At 45.2% G+C, this 6,892-nt stretch overlaps 1 pseudogene; it reads left to right on the forward strand.

Moving 5' to 3' along the window:
- Positions 1-719: 719 nt before the first annotated feature.
- On the forward strand, positions 720-5,232 carry LOC102860484 (annotated as a pseudogene).
- The last annotated feature ends 1,660 nt before the right edge of the window (positions 5,233-6,892 follow it).

Raw genomic sequence — 6,892 nt, forward strand, 5'->3', positions numbered from 1 at the left:
TTGTGTGTACCATCAAATTGGATCTGACTGGTACAGGAGGAGATTGCCCCTCCTTCTCCAGCAAAGCATCTGGTGGACTCAAACTATGCACCTCTGGAATCACAGTGCAGCTTCTTGCCATTAGACCACCAGAGCTCCCTGCAAACTCCTAACTTCTCCAGGAAATGAAGGTCTAAGTCATTTCAGTAAGCATTCTGCATATCCTGCCTCTGACCTCATGATAATGTCAGTAGGACAGGCCTACCTAATCAAACCACATGAGTAGATACCACAAGTGTATTTTATCATATAGGGGGGAAAATTAACTTGGTTTTGTATAGACTGTCACTGGAGCATACTCATTTTGCCATTACATAATACTTTGAATTCATCTGGGGAGAATACGGCCAGCTATTAATATGTGAAACGTTATTCTAACCATTTTCTTCAGAGGGTCTTTTGAATCATCATCCAAACCTTTCCTCACCTCCAACATCCCTGCTTCTATTTGAGCATCAACTAGCCTCTGCATCACCTCCAGTGACAGGGAGTTTACCCCTTTCCTTGGCAATTCTGTGTTTGACTAGCCAATGAAAAGTAGGTTCAAATTCTAGATCTACATAAAGTTGCTTTGAGACTCCTGTGCAAGATATCTAACTTTTTTAGGCTTTTCTCTGTCTGTCTATAAAAGGAGGGTGTGGTACCCATTCATACTATTGTTTTAAGAGCTAAATAAGATCATGGACGTAAAGCATCTGACTCTAAAAGTAGTAGCTATTGCTTTTAATAAAAAATAATTTTTCCCATTTTGTAATTGGGTTATCAGTCTTTTTCTTCTGGAGGCACAGAAGTATTCTATAAACTTTTTGTTATGAGACCGTTGTCTGAGTTGGTATTGCCAAATGTTTTGTCTCAGTTGTAGGTTTTCTTTTCACCCTGTTGGAAAAAAAGTTTTTGATGCATACAGGGATTTACTCTTTTGAAGGTCCCAGTCATCAATTTTATCCACTTCAGATTGGTATTTCTGGCTGTATTTATCAGCCTCTTTATACCATAGACTAGGCCTTCTAAGCATGGTCCCAGGTTGTCTCTGATGAACTTTATGGTTTTTGGCTTTACCTCAGGTCTCTGATCCACCTTGAGTTGATTTTTATGTATGGTGTGAGAAGTGGATCCTGTTTTAGTTTTCTGCAAATAACAGTCTAATTTTGCCAGCACTTTCCACAGAGGAAGACATTCAGATGGTCAACAGACATATGAAGAAATGCTCAAAATCATTGGCAACAAGAGACAAATAAAAACTGCTTGAGAGATCATCTCACCCCAGTAGAAGTGGCAAAGTTTAATGAGACAGCAAGTCTTGTTAAATGTTGGAGAGGATGTGGAGAGATAGGAACTCTCATGTACTGTTGGTGGGATTGTAAAATGGTACACACACTCTGGAAGGCAGTTTGACATTTCCTCAAAAAACTGGACATAGAAATTCCATAAAAAAGTAATTCTTAGGGTCCTGGAACAGCTCAAAGACCTGGATGACTGAATCATCTACAACAAAGCCACCAAGAATGACATTCAGTACCAAGTAGAAGACAATGTGTACGTCCTGCTGGAGGCCTTCACGTTCAACATCAAGGTGTCCAGCCCTACGAGGCACTCCCAAAGAGAGCCTGTGGATGAAGAGCTGTATCCAGAACACTACCGGAAATCCACTGACTACATCAAAGACAAGCAGGGTGGTGTTATCTGCACCAACGCAGGTTGTTGATGAGTTTACCTCCAATTCTAATGCCACACTTCTCCTCATAGAGCCCAGCCTCCCAGAATCTGTTCTGCATATAGATTGAAAAGGTATGGAGATAGGACACATCCTTGACACACACCCTTTCCAATTTTGAACCATGCACTGTTTCCTTGCTCTGTTCTGACGACTGCCTCTTGGTCCAAGAAAAGCTTTTGCATTAGCACAATCAAGTGTTCTATGATTCCCATTCTTCTCAGAGTCAGCCACAGTTTGTTGTGACCCACACAGTCAAATCCTTTGCATAGTCAATGAAACACAGATAGACAGTCCTCTGGTACTCTCGGATTTCAGCCAAGATCCATCTGACATAATAATATCCCAGTGCCATGGCTTCTTCTAAATCCAGCCTGTACTTCAGGAGGTTCTCTGATGATGTGCGGATCCAGTTGTTTTTGGATAATCTTCAGCAGAACCTTGCTTACATGTGATATCAATGATACTATTTGATAATTTCCACACTCTTGTCAGATCACCTTTCTTTGGAATGGGATCTCTTCCAGTCAGTTTGGCCAGGTGGTTGTCCTCCAATTTCTTGGCACAACTTGGTGAGCACATCCAGGGCAGCATTTGTTTGTTGAAATATGTCAATCAGTATACCATCAATTCTTGGGGCCTTGTTTTTTGCCAATTCTTTCAGAGCAGCTTGAACTTCTCATCACCACAGGCTCTTGCTTATATGTTATTTCATGAAATTTTTATTTCCACCAATTCCTTTTGGTACAATGACCCTGTATACTCTTTCCATCTTCTATGAATGCTTCCTGGATCATGTAATATTCTGCCCAAAGCATCCTTAAGTATTGCAACTTGAAGTTTGAATTTGTTCTTTAGTTCCTTCAGCTTAAGAAATGCTGAGTGAGTTCGGCCCTTTTGAGTTTCTGATCCAAGTTCCTTGCACATTTCATTGTAATACTTTGTCTTCCTGCTTGCTGAAACTGAGGAGGACCTGAAGCGCTTACTGTAGAAGGTCAAGGATTGCAGCCTTCAATATGAAGCTTAGCATCAAGAAAACAAAGATTCTCACCAATGGGCCAACTGGCAGCATCATGATAGATGGTGAAGAGATTGAGATTGTTGACAGCTTCAGTTTGCTTGGCTATACAATCAACACTCTTGGTACCAGCAGACAAATTAAAAGACGAATTGCATCAGGAAAGTCTGCTTTCAGAGACCTCTCCAAAGTACTGAAGAGCAAAGATGTCAATCTGGAGACTAAGGTGTGCCTGATACAGGCCATGATCTTTGCAATTACTTGCTGTGCATCAGAGAGCTGGACTGTGACCAGGGATGATAGAAGGAGAGTTGATGCCTTTGAGCTGTGGTGCTGGAGAAGAGTATTGAATATACCATGGACTGCTAGGAGAACAAACAAGTTTGTCCTGGAGAAGGTGAAGCCAGGCTGGTCCTTGGATTCTGAAGCTCTGTCTGACATTGTGGACATGTGGCAAGGTGGGATCAGTCCTTGGGGAGGGACATCATGCTTGGGTGGCTGGAGGGACAGCCCAGGAGAGGAAGACCCTCAATGAGAAGGATTGATTCAGTCACTGAGGTAATGGCAATAGGCCTGTTGGAGACAATAAAATTGGTTAGGGATAGAGGAGAGTTTAGGGCTGTTGTTCATAGGGTTGTTATGAGTCGCAGGCTACTCGATGGCACATAACAACAACAACAACATCAAAGGCAGCAACCTGGATTTTTCTGACCCATACCAAATTGGCCAGATAAAGGAGATCTTCTGTCCCAAGAAGGACAATGGCAAGACCAATGGAGTTGACATCAAGCTGAGGGTCCACAAGTACTGCTGACCAGAAAACACACACAGGTCCATTCCAGCGAGTTGCCAGGCAGACATCAGGCTGCTTTACTGGAGTGATGAGGAGGCCGTGGTAGACTTCAAGGATGTGCAGGGCTGCTGCTTCACGGAGTATGGAGTATGGGGAGGACTATCCTGAGTGGATCCAGGAGTACTCTGCAAAGGGCTCAAAGTGCTTCTACTTCCTCAAGGCCTAAAATGTGAAACCCAGTAGCTTTGAACAGCCTTTGCACCATGCCAGGAATCCCAGAAATAAAGGTAAAGGGAAGGGAGAAGGGAAAGGTCCACCACCAAAGCCTCCAGCACCGAGTGAGCCAGATGTGGAAGGCCAGCTGTCAAGCTTCGTATTCTGGATGTGCTTGCTGGCTGTGGGGGGCTGTCAGAGGATTTCACCAAACAGGTGTCTTTGAGACATTGTGGGTCCTTGAAATGCGGGAGCCCGCAGCTCACGCGTTCCGGCTGAACAACCCCAAGACCACAGTGTTCAATGAGGACTGCAACATCCTGCTGAAGCAGGTCATGGCGGGGAGCAGACCAACTCCCATAGCCAGAGGCTGCCCCGGAAGGGAGACGAGGAGCTGCTGCGCCACGGGACACGATGCCGACGGTTTAGTGGCATGAACAGCTTCAACTTTTGTCCCTGCTCGAAGTTCAAGAACTCCTTGGTGGTCTCCTTCCTCAGCTACTGTGACCACCTCCGACCCTGCTTCTTCCTCCTGGAGAACGTCTAGAACTTTGACTCCAAGCCCTCTGTGGTCCTGAAGCTGACCCTCCGGTGCCTGGTCTGCATGGGCCATCAGTGCATGCTCGGCGAGCAGTAGGCTGGCCAGTAGAGCGTGCCACAGCCGCAGAGGCGGGCCATCATCATGGGGAAGAGAAGTCATCCCCTCTTCCCAGAGCCACTGCACGTGTTTGCACCCCGAGTCTGCACGCTGAGCCTCGTAGTGAATGACAAGAAGTTTCCCAGCAACATAACGAGGTGCGGGACACGTTGTCTGACCTCCCCGAGATGCGGAATAGGCGCCTCGGCCGCTGGAGATTTCTTACAAGGAGCCTCTGTCCTGATTCCAGGGGCAGCTCTGGAGTGCCTGTCAGCAGTCCATGCTCCAAGACCACATCTGCAAAGACCTGAGCGCAATGGTGGCTGCTGGCATGCGGCACATCTCGCTGGACCCAGGCTCCAACTGGCGTCACGTGCCCAGCATCTAGACGCAGCTCTCCGAAGGCAACAAGGCCAAGGAGCTGGCTGCCCCCACCACAACCACCGGAAGCAGGAAGCAGGGCACAGGAAGCAGCCCCACTGGCGCCCCTCCGCGGCTCCGCAGTTCAACACCCTCTTACAATGGTACCTGCTCCACACCAGGAACAATCACAGCAGCTGGGCTGGTCTCTACGGACAGCTGGAGTGAGACGGCTTCTTCTGCACGACCGACCATCGTTAACCCTGAGCCCACGGGCAAGCAGGGCCGGATGCTCCACCGGGAGCAGCACCGCTTAATGCGCGGGAGTGCGCTCGCTCCCAGGGCTTCACCAACTCCTACCTGCTCTAGGCAACATCCTAGACAAGCACCGAGAGATCAGTGGTGCAGTGCCACCACCCCTGGCCAACCTCTGTGTGTTGGCCAAGGCTTTCAACTGAAGGAGGAGAGAGCTACCAAGGACTAGTTCTGCCCTCCACCACTCTCTTTCCAGCCCTGGGAATTCCCAGCACTGATGTGTGTTTACCATGCTGAAATCTGTTGGTTCAGATGTGCCTTACACGGTGTTAAAGGCCTTGACTGACGTGGAGCTGTCCTGTGCAGCTTGCTTCTCAGTACTTTCGTAGTGATCAAACTGTGCAGTATTTTGTCCATTCTGGATTTTAAAGGTTTTTCGATTATGCATTATGTCCAGTCTTCTTCCGTATGAGTAGGAAGGAAGACTTTATGTAGTTTTTATATGTTGTAATATTTCTTCAAATAAAGTGCTCCTTTAAACGGAAAAAAAAGTCTTAAAAGAATAATTTTCTTTCACTGTCCTCAAGTCTTCAGCTCAAGGCATCTAGCTCCACTTTTACCCTCAAATTTTCTCTTTTCAGGGGAGTCCTTATAAACAATCAAAACCCCTTGTGGACCTTGATCCTTCCGCAACATTTTATACTGGTCACATGCCCCTTTCAGGAAGGCTTTCTTCTCTTAGTTGAAGGAATACTACATTTTTTTTTCTAGCTTTTCTCTTACTTCTTTAGAGCCTCCACAGCCCCCTCCTATCCTTTAAATTGGGTCATCTTTTATTTTTTTTAATAAATATTTCTTTTGTTCTGGTTTGCTTACATTGTTTTTCACACTAGATCTTTCCCATTTCCTTTACCCACCCGTTGGGGTCATCTTTTAAATGGAAGTACTCTTTAAGGGTCTGTCTTGAGGCATCTTATCTTCTCTACTCATGGACAATCTAATCTGGCCTCATTCATCATACTTGTCTAATGAACCAAACCATATGTCTCTAGCTTCTACTTATGTCTATCAAAAACTATAACTAAACTATATGTCTAATCACCGTCTTTGACTAATTAATCTCTAAATTATGTTAATCTTACCTCCTTAATATCTCTAAAAGGGACTTCTGGTGGCCTAGTGGTAAGAAGTTATCCTGCAATCCCAGAGACACCTGGTTCGGATCCACCAGGTGCTGCATAGGAAAAAGATGGGTAATCTCCTCCCATGGGAAAACCTACTAGATAAAGGGTCAACTATGGGTCAGAACCCAAACAACAATAAATATAAAAGACATCAGATCCTTTCTGTCTCTCCTACTATGTCTTAAGCTGAGCCCATCCTCCTCCTATCTCACCTCTCTTGGTGCATTTTTTAAATTCTGCAGTCTGAGTAATCTTTCCAAAATACAATTTTTATTATGCCAGTTTCTTATTTATGATCCTTTAATGATTTTTTCATTGCCCTCAGGAAAGAGGTACAAACTCCTCGGCTTAATTTAGATCTTTCATTGATCTAGTCCCCATCTTCCTTACTGACTGCATCACTTTTCATTCCATTCCCTCAACCTGGTACCTCTTGTTCCCTTTTCCTCGACCTGACTCCTGGATCCCAACCTCCCGCCTCCATCTCTACATACCAAGCTACTGGCCATTCCCTGAACTCACCACACTTTTAGCTCTAGGTTTTTTATGTACCTTGGCTTCTGATTAAAATTCCTTTCTGCACCTTGTCATTTGACTAACTCCTAATACCATACAGTAAATAGCTTATGCCATCTCTTTGAAATGGTCTTCATTATTTAGTTAATAGATAGTTCCTTAG

The sequence above is a fragment of the Elephantulus edwardii genome, unplaced genomic scaffold, assembly GCF_000299155.1.
Source record: "Elephantulus edwardii isolate Elephantulus edwardi_28Jun2011 unplaced genomic scaffold, EleEdw1.0 scaffold00052, whole genome shotgun sequence".
Taxonomy (NCBI): Eukaryota; Metazoa; Chordata; class Mammalia; order Macroscelidea; family Macroscelididae; genus Elephantulus; species Elephantulus edwardii.